The 14998-nt window shown below is 40.5% G+C and overlaps 1 protein-coding gene across 1 annotated transcript in view; it reads right to left on the bottom strand.

Annotated features, from left to right (window-relative positions):
• WSCD1 (WSC domain containing 1) overlaps nt 1–13314 on the bottom strand; it is a 57092-nt gene extending 43778 nt beyond the window's left edge. The window contains exon 1 of the mRNA XM_054008498.1: nt 13095–13314. The gene's annotated coding sequence lies outside the window, so the exon portion shown is untranslated. The remainder of the gene's footprint in view (nt 1–13094) is intronic.
• Between the last annotated feature and the right edge of the window lie 1684 nt (nt 13315–14998).

Here is a 14998-nt window from a genome sequence, read left to right as displayed (position 1 = left end):
GACTTGATTTAGACAGCTCCTAATTTAAAACCAAAGTATCCAATTCTTAATCCCATGTGGCTGAGTAACATCTGAAACATGGGGTAAGATTTTGCTGTGTTGATATCTGCCACTCCATTTTCTTCAAACTTCACAAGAATTCTCATCTTCTCACCACTAATAACTGTGGAACTTTGCAGCTCACATCCATAATTCAGCTGACAAACTTTTGAGAGATTCAATGTATTCCAAAAGACACACCATATTTTATGAACTATTTAAGGCCAGATCCTCAACGGGTGCAAATCAGCATGGCTCGATTCAGTAATGCTGATTGAGACCAGCTGAAGATTTGACCCTTAATATTTAAATTATTTAACATCTATGATCAACAACATTGAGTGCTCAGAAATGACAATAATGGGGTTATAGAAATACCGAGATAGATTAATAGAAGATTATTTATAATAATTATATATTGCAGATTACTACTCTTCTAATTATGCTGAAGTAACACTGTAAAATCACATAAGAACCATGTTATATGCATCCGAAGAAGTGGGCTGTACTCCACGAAAGCTTATGCTCTAATAAATTTGTTAGTCTCTAAGGTGCCACAAGTACTCCTGTTCTTCTTTTTATAAGAACCATTTGATTCACTATTTGTGCATAACATTCAGCCGTTTCCAACATCTCTGTTGTTCCCTAAATAGACTATAATTTAAAAGGAAGCTGGGCACACGTTAACTATTCAAAATTCTGAGGGAAAATTACGACTCTTTGAGATGTATTGCGTTCAAGACAAAGGCTTTGCAGATAGAAGAATCAGCTAAGGCACACCCTTGTGGCCAGTTTCAGAACAGATAGCACACTTCACCCTTCCATTTGTTAAAAGGGAGACTACAACAAGTCAGGCTGAAAGGTGAACTGTTAGGCTGGAGGGAGTTTACTCGTGGAGATCCTCAGGAATCAGTCTTGGGACCAATCTTATTTAACATTTTCAATAGTGACGGGGGCACAAAAAGTGGGAGTGTATTTTCAAAAAAATCAGCGACTGACACAAAGTTGGGAGGTATTGCCAATATAGAGTGGACCGGAATATCATGCAGGAAGATTTAGATGACCTAGAAAACTGGAGTAATAGAAATGGTATGAAATTTAATTGTGCAAAGTGCAGTTAGGGACTAACAATTGTTGCTATAAGCTGGGGAGTTATTTGTTGGAAGTGACAGAAGGAGAGAGACTTGGGTGTACTGGTCGATCACACGGTGACTACAAGGTGCCAATGTGATGCAGCTGTGAATAAGGCTAATGCAATCCTAAATACATCAAAGGGATAAAGACCAGGGAGGTAGAGGAGTTATTTAAGTTAAGGACCAATGTTGGCACAACAACAGTAGATATAAACTGGCCATCAACAAGTTTTAGGCTTGAAATTAGACAAAGGTTTCTGATGGGGAGAGGAGTGATATTCTGGACCAGCTTTCCCAAGGGAGGGGGGCCCACCTGTGACAGCTATTAATAAATATCTCCAACAGCTGGAAATGGGACACTAGATGGAGAGGACATTAAGTTATTACAGAGAATTCTTTCCCTGGTGTCTGGCTGGTGAGACTTTCCCTGCCACACAGCGTTTAACTGATCACCATATTTGGGGTTGGGATGGAATTTTCCTTCAGGTCAGATTGGCAGAGACCCTGTTTTGTTTTGTTTTTCACCTTTCTCTGCAGCATGGGGTCTGGGTTATTGGCTTGTTTGAACTAGAGTAAATGATGAATTCTCTGAAAACCTGAAGTCTTTACATTAAGATTTGAGGACTTCAGTAACTCAGCCAGAGGTCATGGGCCCATTACAGGAGTAGGTGATGGCCTGTGATGTGTAGGAGGTCAGATTAGATAATCATGATGGTTCCTTCTGGCGTTAAAGTCTTAGTCTATTCATAATAAGGCTTGGCAGAATTAATATTAAGTATTTTTTCTATTTTTATTGATTTAAATGTTCACAGTTGCAGGAAATTGTGAGGGGCGAGACAAGGGAGGGTCAGATAATTTTTTAATGACAATAGATGTTGAGATTCAAAAAGTTAAAGCTTCATAACTGTTAAAATACAAATTGTCAACAGCACATGTCAAATTATACCAAGTAAATATCCTTAAACTCTATGATCTCAACCCACATTTTTTTATTTTATCCATCTGTAAATTTTTATTATTATTGATGGAAATATTTTTCATCTTTTTTGGGTGTACATCAAAATTGATTTTTACCAACATTTACCGATAAATCTAATCCTTCGAAGCCTATTCATAATGTAGCTTCTCAGAGCTGCAATTATTAATATGCTATAACATTCAATACTATGATCTCTTTATTAAGGCAATGATTATTGCAGTCATACAGTCAAATGTTTTTATGATATTTTTTTCTTAGCACTGAGACATGACTATATAGATTTTTTTTTTCTATTCACAATACTTTTGCCCATTTTTTTTATTTCAAGGTTTTGTTTGATACTCAGAAAGAGATCCAATAATCATTAGAAAAAATGGTTAAAACCAAGGTCCCGGAATATGTTCAAGGAATCTGAATAAAATGCATTGCCGGGTGGAAAAGAAGTAAAACACACATCTCTGACAAGCACAATACTTAGTTTACAAGAGGTAGTTCTTCTCTACCACTTTTCATTCAAAGATTTCAAAGTGCTTTACAAAGGACCAATTTTACAGATGGGAAAACTGAGGCACAAAGTGGGCTGGTCCAGATACCAAGTGGTAATTAGGTGCTTACATACCTTTTGTGGATCTGGGGTGACATGATTTGCTAGGGCCACAGGGCAGTGGCAGAGCCAGGAGCAGAATCCAGGTCTCCCACTTCCCCATTCAATGCCCTATCTATCTACACATGAGTATTCACACTTCTGTTTATGGGGCAGAGGGAAAAAAACACCTATTCCCAACCTCAGAAGCTTTATCCATTATATGGATGTCAAGGGGGACAAAACTTGCAGAGATCAGTGCTAAATACCAATGACTCTGAAAGGTTAGGGTATTACTAGTAATAGGTTGAGGGGAAGTCATATTTAACGGGATAGTGCTGACAGCGTCTTACCTCTGCCCTTAGCAGAGGAACTGTAAACACTTGCATTTCTTTGTGTCAGCTGATCACAGAAAAGTCTCCTTCTGGCAGAGTACATCTCTCTCTCTTTTTTTTTTTTTTTTTTTTCAGCCTTCCCCTCCCTGCAGGTGTGTAACGGTGGCATCGCAATAATGCAACACACTCTGAGCTAAATGATGGCTCTGAGAACCAGTGGAAAAGGGTGGTGGCTAGAAACAGCTGTAGAAGCTGAGTGAAAACGGGTGGACGCATTGTGCCCAAACACTATATAATGTGCCTCGATCTGCTCTCGCTTAAACCATTTTACGCTGCTCTATTTCCGCTTACTTCAATGGAATCACTCCATATTTAGGTAAACCGTGTAAACCAGTGAGAGCGGATCCAAGTCCAATGTGTGTAGGAGCACTGAGGGTGGTTCACTCAACAGCGATACCTGCTACACCTGCCTCCAAAACGTGTCATGTTTGCTCCTTGGGGATGCCTGGGGAGAAGGGTCTGGCCAGAGCACCACCTCCCGCCCACCCAGACTCAACCCCTTTGGGCTATGCAGTGCCGCAGGTAGTGCTAGCAGGCCTTGCTCTTCCACTCGGAGCACAAAGAGCCCCGTTATGATTGCCTCTTGTGTCAGGGCACTGTTGGAAAGGGACTGCCAGCACCCTCTCTTTCCACCCATCAGCATGGAAAGCCACGAATTAGCCTTATGTTTGCCACCTGTTTATTGAGCATGCAAAGAACACACAAGACATCTAACATATGCAGAAGAACAACTTCAGTCTAAAAGACTCTTAGCACAGCTCCCACTGAGTTGGTTAAGAGGGAAGCTATTTATTATTGTTATTATTTATTTACTGCAGATGGACTTCCCAAGAGTTTCACAAACATTTAACCTACAGACCAGATTTGGTGGGTGGACTGGGGATACATGGGAGGGGTGAGTAGTGAGGGAGAGCTCAACTATATTGATTACATCCACTCTCGTGTACTGTTGCCAACTCTCTCGATTTCATTGTGAGCCTCTCAATATATTATATTTTCCAAAAAGCCTCAGCTCAAGTCTGGTGATTACAGGAGAATCTCAGGTTTCATTAAAAAAAAAAAAAGCCAATTTCTAGCCCTCACAGCTGTTGTCACATTGCCAAGATTTTCTCAAGGCTTAGAAACCAGAAAATAAATAAAATGGACCCCAAATGCATTACTCTCATGATTTTTAAGCTAATTTCGTGATATGTTTTGGAGGAATGACACAATTTTTGAAAGTTTGGGGTTGACATCACTGCTGTGTCCAGCCATTTGTTGACATGCACAACACTATGAATGCTATGCGCCTCTCTTTTCCACAGAAGAGGAGCAGAGGGGTGAAAAGAGGTACAATAATAAGTCATTATTCCCTGCAAAATAATTTAACATCAAATCCTATCTTCCTGAATAGGGTTCGGTTAATGAAAATTGGGAGACTCGCATACTGTCTGTTTTAGCTTCCTTTCCACTATTAATAAGTCCGAATAAAGAATGAATCCTTTCCATTTGTTTAAAAAGTTTCAAATGTCAGAAGTGAATTTTAGCACAGGCAGTGTGATGTGTGTAAATTATCCCCAAATCCAGTGTCCCTTAATACAGTTGTCAGAAAAGTACATTGTAGGCAAATTGCAAAAATACTCCACTGGAGCAATACTGCAAATGTACAACTCACAAAAATTAAGTGTTTCTGTTAGTGGGAAAGCAGAGGAGTGCCACTAGCAAGGATTGCCACTGACGTATAAAAATGCCATTTGATTTTTCCATGAACTGTGTATTCAGTATTGCCAGAGTAAAGTCTAGAAAAACATCACTTTTGACAATTACATTAAAAAATAAGAAATAAGAAAGACATGGTGAGACCTGCTAATCGGAAATTTGTCTTGTGTATATAAATGTTCACTTTAAACTACTGAAATCAATATGAAAAAGGCATTCCTTAGTAGGAGAAGAGCCTTTTACCCCTATATATCTGTTCTCATATGACAGGGGACTTTTAGATGCCGATTAGCCCCAGATTAATTGACAACACAGATTGGTTGAATAGATTTGGGATTCCTGTTTAGGAATGCTACAATTCCCATGGCAGTCAGAAAAGGAAAACAGACTGTTAGGGTGTATAATTAATGGGATAGAGGCTAATGTTGAAAATATGTGATTATGTACTTGGAGTACACCCACACCTACAATATCAGGATCTGTTCTAATCACACCATCTCAAAAAACTTACAGTAGAAACTGAAGGGAGGTTGAGATGGGCAATGAAAATGATTAAAGAGATGGAGATGCTTCCTAATGAAGATAGAAATAACAGGATTGGGATTGTTCAGGATAGAGAGAAAACATAATAGAGGCATAAAACAATGAATGGTATAGAGCAGGTAAATGGGGTGCTCTTATTTCTCATAATACAAAAACAAAGGGACATTCAATGACAATGAAAGACAATGCAATCTAAAAGAGTAAATGCCAGTGTACACAAACCATAACTAACCTGTGAAACTCACTGCCACAAGATATCATTGAAGGCAGGATCTTAGTGGGATTGAAAAAAGCAATAAACATTTATGTGGCTAATGAGAACATCCATCATGACATTAGTTAAGATATATGAAGGGATATAAACTCCCATAATTCCAGTTAGTTAATGCTTGGGTTAGGACCTGATTTAGGAAGAAATTCCTTCTACGGATAGTCTTCCAGAATTCCATGATCTTCCAGTATAGGGTATCTTGTATTTCTCTGAAGTGGCTTATTTTGGCCATTGTCAGACGTAGGATTTTGGACAAAGGAACCTTGGGTCTGATCAAGTATGAAAATTCCTCTGTTCCTAATATATAAAAAACCACAGCCTTACTTACTGTATTAGCAGTGGGTGAACCTCCAAAAATTCATAGACCAGATTCAGATCAGGTAAGTGCTGAAATGTCTGAACACTTATGGCATCTGTAGCCTATTCTAACTGTAGAATTTTGTGTAGAATTTTCACAAGAACAATTCGTTTTTCTTCTTGCTTCTGGAAATACCACGAGAACCTTACACAACACTACATTTCCTAGCAAGATACCAGAAGTGAGAAAATATCTGAACATTCAGAACCGCAAAATAGATATAGTTCAAATTTGGTTCCTAAACTAGCTAAAGTCACGTTTCTTTCCACCCAGCCTGAAAATAGCCACTCAAGAAGAAGATGGCTCAAAATCATAACAGATATGTTAATTTGTTAGCGATCAAATCCTACCACTCCACCCAAGCCTGGGGTGGCACAAGAGGGCTTGTGGGGATGATTGGGAAGGAATCCACCCTGGAACACGTTCATTAATTATTTTACAATAATGCGTAAATGCCCCATAGTACTAGGTGCTGTTCATGCATGTAATAAAAAGACCTTGACCCAAAGACCTTACAATCCACAAAGCACTGGCATCAGCAGTACAAGGGTGTTTTTTGCAACCCAAAGGTCACATTAACCCTTGCAGTTGGTGTTACACCTTTACTTTGCGAAAAGTAGATCACCCAGGCCTCTGGCTCCTGCAGACCATCTCATCCCATCCCTAAATCCCATTCTGCTCGGCTCTGTAGCAGTCTAGAGGCATGGTCCCCAACCCAGTCACCAGAAATCCTGTACCCTTCCATTTAGTTCCCCTCCATGTCATTCTAAGTCCTCCATAGCCATGCACAAGGGGGCAAGATTTGCCTCTGGGGCTGTAATGCCAAAAAGTATGACATACTAGAGTTGGTGCTACTTGCAGAGATGAGTGAGTGAGACAGTCTCTACCTTGGAGCATTTACAACCTATAGGCCAGATTTTAATGGGTGTAAATCAATGTAGATCCATTCACTGTAATGAGGATCTGGCCCTATTAATCAAATTCCTTCCTGATGGCAGTGGTAGGCCTCTGTCTTGTAAAGTGTCCTGTAGAGCTCTATAAATGTTTAATAGCAATGACACGAGTAACAGATATTTTTAACACCCACACATCATTAACATGTGCACAGTGAGGTGTGTTTTTTTGAAGGATTTGTATGTACGGCTTCTCCTGAATAGCTTTGAAAATTTGCCTTGTAGCTAGTGTCTCCACAACACTGATAAGTTACATATAGTGTCAAGAAATGTGAGAGCACATTTAATCCCCACCGACTCTAAAACATTCAGCACTTAGCATCCCATTGTGCATTGACAGTGCGAAAAATCAGACCTGAGGCATTTACAGTTCTGATTTTCTTTCAGCACATATACAATACCAGATTTATAGCCGTGCCATAAAGAATTTGATACAAGGAAAAGCAGGTTGATGATAGGCTTCTAAAATGACGTCAGTTGACAGGCATGAGTCACTTTTCCTATTGACCACAAAACAAAACAAAATCACATTAGGCATGCATTAGTACCATTACAAATAAAAAGACACTGGAGATTCTATCTTCCCAGCCAAGTGGTAACCACAGAAACCTTTGGGGACTATGACTCACTTTTTTCAGGCTTCAGAGAAGGTACCTGAAGAAGAGGAGTCATTGACTGACAGGTGAATTTTGTGCCCTTTTCAGGGCTGTCACTAAACATGTTGCACACCTTAGACTTGAGGCTTTATGGGGGGAGGAGTCAGGATTAATATAATAACATGTAGGCTCAGTCAGAGCACAGAAGGCCGAAAACAAACTAGTGAGAAAGGGAAAAGTCACAAAGTCAGTTCAGCCTCATGCCTAAAGTTAAGCTTTAATTTGTGGCTCAAGTCGGGTGTAAAGTTCCAGATGACTGAACTACTCTGCAAAACATCTGTCATCGCCACGACTGCAAAAGTGAATAGCCAGCTCGCCCCATCGTTTCCAATATGGGTGGGGAGTTTCATTTGAGTTGTCAGAAATCAAATGAAGGAGAGCACAAAGGGGATGTTTCCAACCACTTCACCCTCCCACTTTGGGGCAATGGGAATATTCCATATTCTCCCACCAGACAAACCTTGTCGTTGTTGCCTAGGATCAGAAATATACTGTTGGTGAAGAATTTCATGTTCAAGTAGAAAAATCACACTGGAAAGAGAGCTTAGAAGAAAAATCCCGCTGCTACAGAGCCTGTTGCAAAGTCCACTGGCTCCCATTGACTTTGATGGACTTTGGATCAGGCCTCTTACGAAGGCACTAGCATTGCCGTCCCAGCTGTTGCATGGTGTTCTCTGGTGGTTGATGCAAATGCAAGAAAAGCAGGTGGCTTCTCCAGCACGCTTTCCTCTCTTCTTTTTTTTTTTTTTTTATTTAACAAAAACAAAGATTTTCTAAGAAGAGTTATCGAAATAGCTCATTTACTTGAAACAACCTAAGAGACAGGTCTGTGGGAGATAAGCTGATGATTGACTTTTCTGGCAGTTACAATATTATGTTCAGATATGACTCATCTAGAATCCAGTAGATTGGCTTTCCGAGTGTATTTTGGTTTAGATCGATGGGAGGAGGCACTCTAGGAGTGAGGGTTATTCTTAAAGCAGAATTAGAATTCTTGCTGAAGCGTTTTGGCCAAGCGTGCAGTATACCTGGTGGCAGAGCACACTTATGATAAAGGTTAAGGACCCTGGAGGTATGACCTCAGGCAATGTGAGGATGCCCAGTAAGGATCTGGTGCTACACCATTGAAGATAATGAAAAATTTGCAATTCACTTCCATGGGAGCAAGATTGTGGTTTAGATCATTAATGATAAGTGGTGTGGTTGGCTCAGTTCTAGGCACCAGTCTAAGTTTATACACTGAAAAAAATAACACAGTCAAGTCTCAGAGAGGCTTTTACTTGTTCAGATGGAGGGAGGAAGGGGAGATATAGGGAGGAATATAAAATGCCTCAACAGTGGATGTGTTATTCCTTGACTTTAGCAAAGCTTTTGATACGGTCTCCCACAGTATTCTTGCCGCCAAGTTAAAGAAGTATGGGCTGGATGAATGGACTGTAAGGTGGATAGAAAGCTGGCTGGATTGTTGGGCTCAATGGGTAGTGATCAATGGCTCCATGTCTAGTTGGCAGCCGGTTTCAAGCGGAGTGCCCCAAGGGTCGGTCCTGGGGCTGGTTTTGTTTAATATCTTTATTAATGATCTGGAGGATGGTGTGGACTGCACTCTCAGCAAGTTTGCAGATGACACTAAACTAGGAGGCGTGGTAGATACACTGGAGGGTAGGGATCGGATACAGAGGGACCTAGCCAAATTAGAGGATTGGGCCAAAAAAAACCTGATGAGGTTCAACAAGGACAAGTGCAGAGTCCTGCACTTAGGACGGAAGAATCCCATGCACTGCTACAGACTAGGGACCGAATGGCTAGGTAGCAGTTCTGCAGAAAAGGACCTAGGGGTCACAGTGGACGAGAAGCTGGATATGAGTCAACAGTGTGCTCTTGTTGCCAAGAAGGCTAACGGCATTTTGGGCTGTATAAGTAGGGGCATTGCCAGCAGATCGAGGAACGTGATCGTTCCCCTTTATTCGACATTGGTGAGGCCTCATCTAGAATACTGTGTCCAGTTTTGGGCCCCACACTACAAGAAGGATGTGGAAAAATTGGAAAGAGTCCAGCAGAGGGCAACAAAAATGATTAGGGGTCTGGAGCACATGACTTATGAGGAGAGGCTGAGGGAACTGGGATTGTTTAGTCTCCAGAAGAGAAGAATGAGGGGGATTTGATAGCAGCCTTCAACTACCTGAAGGGGGGGTTCCAAAGAGGATGGAACTCGGCTGTTCTCAGTGGTGGCAGATGACAGAACAAGGAGCAATGGTCTCAAGTTGCAGTCGGGGAGGTCCAGGTTGGATATTAGGAAACACTATTTCACTAGGAGGGTGGTGAAGTACTGGAATGCGTTACCTAGGGAGATGGTGGAGTCTCCTTCCTTGGAGGTTTTTAAGGCCCGGCTTGACAAAGCCCTGACTGGGATGATTTAGTTGGGAATTGGTCCTGCTTTGAGCAGGGGGTTGGACTAGATGACCTCTTGAGGTCCCTTCCAACCCTGATATTCTATGATTCAGAATTAAAGTTCAGGGCTTTAACAATCCAGTCAATTTTGGGTACAACTCCCTCTGAAATTAATGGGAGCTATAGGTTTACAATTCATGGGGCAATCATGCCTTAGGAGCTCAGAAAGCTGGATATCCTATAAACCTGAATAAACAAAAATGAAGGAATGTGATACAGGGAAAAATGGACTTCTCTTCATCAGCTAACATAGGGTGAGATCCTTAGCTGGTAAAAACCAGTGTAGCTACATAGGGCTAAATTCTACAGTTCCTGTTCATACCTAAAGTCAAAGGGATTTTTGCATGTATTAAGACTGTAGGTCTTGGGCTCATTAACATACCCAGGAATGCACTTTAATTAATCCCAGTGAATACAGTGCTCATGAGACAGAATAATAGCCTTGGTTTGAGCCTGGTTTATTGCAAACAAGTGCCATGAAAGCTATCACACACAGCTCTACCAATGCACCTCAGCCCATTCTATGTCCGTTTGGTTGCATTGTTCATTGGTTTTCTCAGCCATGTCCTCCCTTTTGCATAGCAGAAAACCAAAATCATTTGTACTTGTAGCTCAAGCAGTGATCTTAATTTAAAAATATTTGGCTAACAACTGTGAACTGGTAGCAGTCCACTATTCATACAGCCTCCTAGGACCACACTCTGTCAAACACCGTGTACAGTTGACAGTTGCTAAATATTTTAATTTATTTTTACTAATTATGTATTTTAAAAAAATTATATTTAAGATCAAATTAAGGTTGCATTTTTTTCCCAAACCCACCCCTGGTTGCATGAGTTAGATAAAAACAAAATGTTGCTTTAAATATTTGTAAAAATATGATATTTTTAACTCTGCCATCCCCTTTCCATAGAAATTAGTGTATCCTATGAGTACCGGCAGTAAGAAACTCATGATAATAAGAAACTCTCAATGAATTCCCATTGCAAGCTTTTGGGCAGGAAATCATTTTTAAAAAAAAAAAGTTGATTTTTTTTCAGAGAGGCATTGATGTAAATGTAGAGAGACAGATCCTCAGCTTGTGTAAGATGGAATAGCTCCACTCATCTATGCCAGTTTCTCAGATAAGGATCTGGCACTCATGCCTTGACATTGAGGTGCTAAGCACCCATAACTCCAGTTGAAATCAATGGAAGATGCAGATGCAACACATGAGTGTGGGGTTAACCTCGTCTTCTTTGTCTCAACTGTAATTATTTCTTTCCTCTTTTGTAAAAGGGCCCTCCAACCCAATTCATTAGTGAAGTTTAATCCCTGAATAACACTGCCATGTTGAGACTTTAAAGAGTGACAGATGTACCGCGAGTCTTGTGAGTAATGGATCGCAAATGAATTATTATACTTTAAACACAATATAAAGTCAGTCAGCAAACTGGAAGTGAGATGGGAGCAAGACAATTTCTCCACACACCCAAGCGCAGATGCTGCAGCTGACGAAGAATGCCTAAATGAGTTTACTTTTTCCCCCACTTTTTGAAGTGAACATGCTATATAATTTAATCTGCCCACCAAGTTTATTTTAACACAGGTATCATGTTAAAGTTTTTAAATAATTCTGAACGCTGATCTAAGTAAAGCAGAAAAAAATTATGCAGAGATGTCAGGCAGCAAAAATGTACAAACCCCCGAAACTGTCATGTCAATGTTAAAATACTTGTGTTTACACACTACCAACATCTCCATACAGTGCGTACATAGTATACAACACAAGCAGTGTTACGACTGATACCAAATTCATTTACTTAAAAGTAAATGGTGATGTTACCAATTAGCACAGAGCTACGACCCAACTGGGTTGTGAAGTCAGCATTTAACTTGTGCAAATCTGATCATAACATCTCTCTAATTGGATATTGCATTTATACAAGGCTAATTTGTTATCATAAGTAAATGTCGGTCAAAACGATCATTTCCAGACCATCGCCTTGCCCTGTGGGAAGGCATGGCGAGAGATCACACAAAAGGTAACAATAAGTTAAAGAACATTCAGCTTGAGATAGAATAGTGACTTGGCAAGTGTTAAAATGACAGGTTTGTAACATTAAATGTGCTGAAATGATATGTTGGGTTCATGAAAAACAACACTCAACACCTTTTATAGGTCAGTGATCAAATAACTTGATTATCAAGTAGAATGAACCCACACCACTGTGGAATAAAGGCAGACATGCATATATATATATGTGCTGTGTATACAGAGTATTGTGTACCATAAAGACACACACAGTGCATGTAACCTGTCACATACCTTCAAAAACAACAACAGAAAGAGACATATCTGCAAAAAGTCATCTGGAGGCTGGAAAGTCTTTTAGTACACGGTAAATCACATTAGTGTAACGTACATCTCTTTGATGTTAGAAACTCAAACGAAGACACAGCAAATGATGTGCAATTTCTGAAAAACAATATGGTTCTGTTGCTACAGGCTGAAGTTTTCCAAGAGACCGTTGTAGAAAATGCACAATGAATGGATTTGCACATCCCACAGAAGCTAAACATGAGAGCAGTTTCTGTGTGCAATAAAATACATTGAACTGACAATACCCTAAACAGCTGAAGTGTCGTAAGAGTCGCATACCAAAAATTATTAGATTCTATTTATACGGTATAGTGGGGCTTCTGAAACTGCTTAAAGAAACAGTGCTTCCTAATTTGCCTTGCCGTGCTATAAAACAAACACACACACACACACATACTATCCATTCCTACTTTTTAAGTATATTTCCTAGCTGCTTTGGGAAGGGCATCTCAGCAGCAAACTGCAATCTTCACAAACAATGCAGCTAAGCCCGGCATGCTTGAGATGGCATGGATAAATTTAATAAATCAAACAGCCATTTGGGTCTGTAAGGTATGTTAATGCCCCAGTGTCTGCAAAAAGTTGTCTGGTTATTATTTGTGTGATGGCCAGCAGATGAATAGCTTCCAGAAGAAGATAATTCAACTATATAAGAAATAGAAGAAGAAAAACTCACCTTTCTTTTATGGTCAAGGAACTCTTCTTATTTTGAGGCAGAGTCTTAGACAATCCAGTGAAATATTAGAAAAAGCTGTAATGCATATTTGAAAAGCGGATAAATCCTGCTCTCTTTGCCCTTCCCCACTAATCCTTCTTCTGTCTCCCAGATTTCAGTACACAGAGCTATAATCCTCCTGAGTACCCCCTCAGTGCTCTGCCTGTATCTAAGCTCTGCACTTCAATACCTCCAGCTGTTTATATCAGTAACTAACCAAGCAGCAAGAGATCATATCCTGTCTGCACATGCTCACTGCTCACCAGTCTTTGCTGCTGCCAAGCTGGGAGATCTCCAGGGTCCTAGTGACTCAGACCAGTGTTCAGGAGTTAGGAATTGAAAATACCGATGAGGTTTGTTTTTAGAGTGTGGTATTTGGTATGGGGGGTTGGGGAGGGCAGCACAGGGAGAAATAACCCCTGCTCTTGTGCACATAAAACTGAAGGGAAGTAATGACACGCACAGTATGTCATACTGTGTCAAAAACAGCAGCCATGATCTGTGTGCTTTGCTTTTCCTTTTCAAGTGAGCTGTAAAAGTTCCCCTCCTTCACATTTGTTTTATAGAAATCTATAGACTTCGTTCACAGCTATAGACTTCTACCTATAGACCTGTCCAGGAAGGCAAATAAATCTAATCATCCGCAACACAGAAGATCTAATACTATCAGCTGAAGGGAGGCTTTTTTATGCCTCTTTTCCACTAGAATCAGAGCTGTTTTGAGCCACTTTTTCCTAGATACATTCCCAACAGGTGAGAGAGAAATACAGGTAAATGGTTCTGCAGAAAGTGTTCCAATACAGGCTTAGAGATTTCAGACAGCATCTTGTTATTCAAGGCACAGGTGGATGGAAGTAAATTATTTATAAATGTGAGAGCTGAAAGACAGTTCACAGGCTGTCCATAAGATTGACTGATCGGCAATATCATCTTCACTGTGTATTTGGTGTCCCTTGTCCTGTTGGTTCAAATGGTATTAAACCAACACCTGTGTTCAATGAGAGATTGGGAGTGAGCTCCAAATTCAGCTCTGCACCTGGACTTGGACCACTCCGTAATTCTAGTGTGTTTGGATCAGACCATTATAGCTGTGGACGTTACATGCAAAATTCAGATCCAGTTTTGGATCTGGATTTCAAGTGACCCATATCGCCTCTAATCCTCAATGCTCGGGTGTTCAGATTTGTAATACCGGATCACATTCCTTTCTAACTAGGGTTGCCAACTTTGTTTGGACGAATTCCTGGAGATTTCATTACATGACATAATCTTTAATTAAAGATTAATCTGTTTCCTGGAGATGCCAGGACAATCCTGGAGAGTTGGCAACCCTATTTCTAACCAAGGGAGGGAGGGGGGAGGAACCACTCTACCTGTAATTTTAATTAGAGAGAATAGTCAGGATCTCAGCTGCTGCTTAGGGTATAATTCTGTCAATCTTCTTCATGTTGCTTATTACCTTACTCTGTGACTAGCCCATTCATTTCAGTGGCGCTATTTGAGCAGAAAGCACTCCAGCAGCAGACCCCTGATACCCAGTCCTGGGTCTCTGAGTTAGAATTTGGCAGCTTGAACCTCTCTCTACTTGTATTTCAGACACCACACAACTGGTCAAACCCATGGTTTTCTTTGTTCATTATAAATATTTGCAAAATATTCCAGTTCTCATGCAGATCTGGATTTCACACACACCTGAAGTTTGGAGCTATGACCTGGGCTCATCTCTGTGCAGTGTATTGCAAGATTTTGTCCAGAGGTGTTCCAGGCATACACAGATTTTGTGTTGGCTTTCTGCACCTACGGGGAATTTCACCATCTGTGTGCTGTAATATTTAGGCACAGGAACTCTCTCTTGTTTGGTCACT

This window comes from Malaclemys terrapin, chromosome 18, assembly GCF_027887155.1.
Source record: "Malaclemys terrapin pileata isolate rMalTer1 chromosome 18, rMalTer1.hap1, whole genome shotgun sequence".
Taxonomy (NCBI): Eukaryota; Metazoa; Chordata; order Testudines; family Emydidae; genus Malaclemys; species Malaclemys terrapin.
This window is presented reverse-complemented; position numbering and strand designations above follow the sequence as displayed.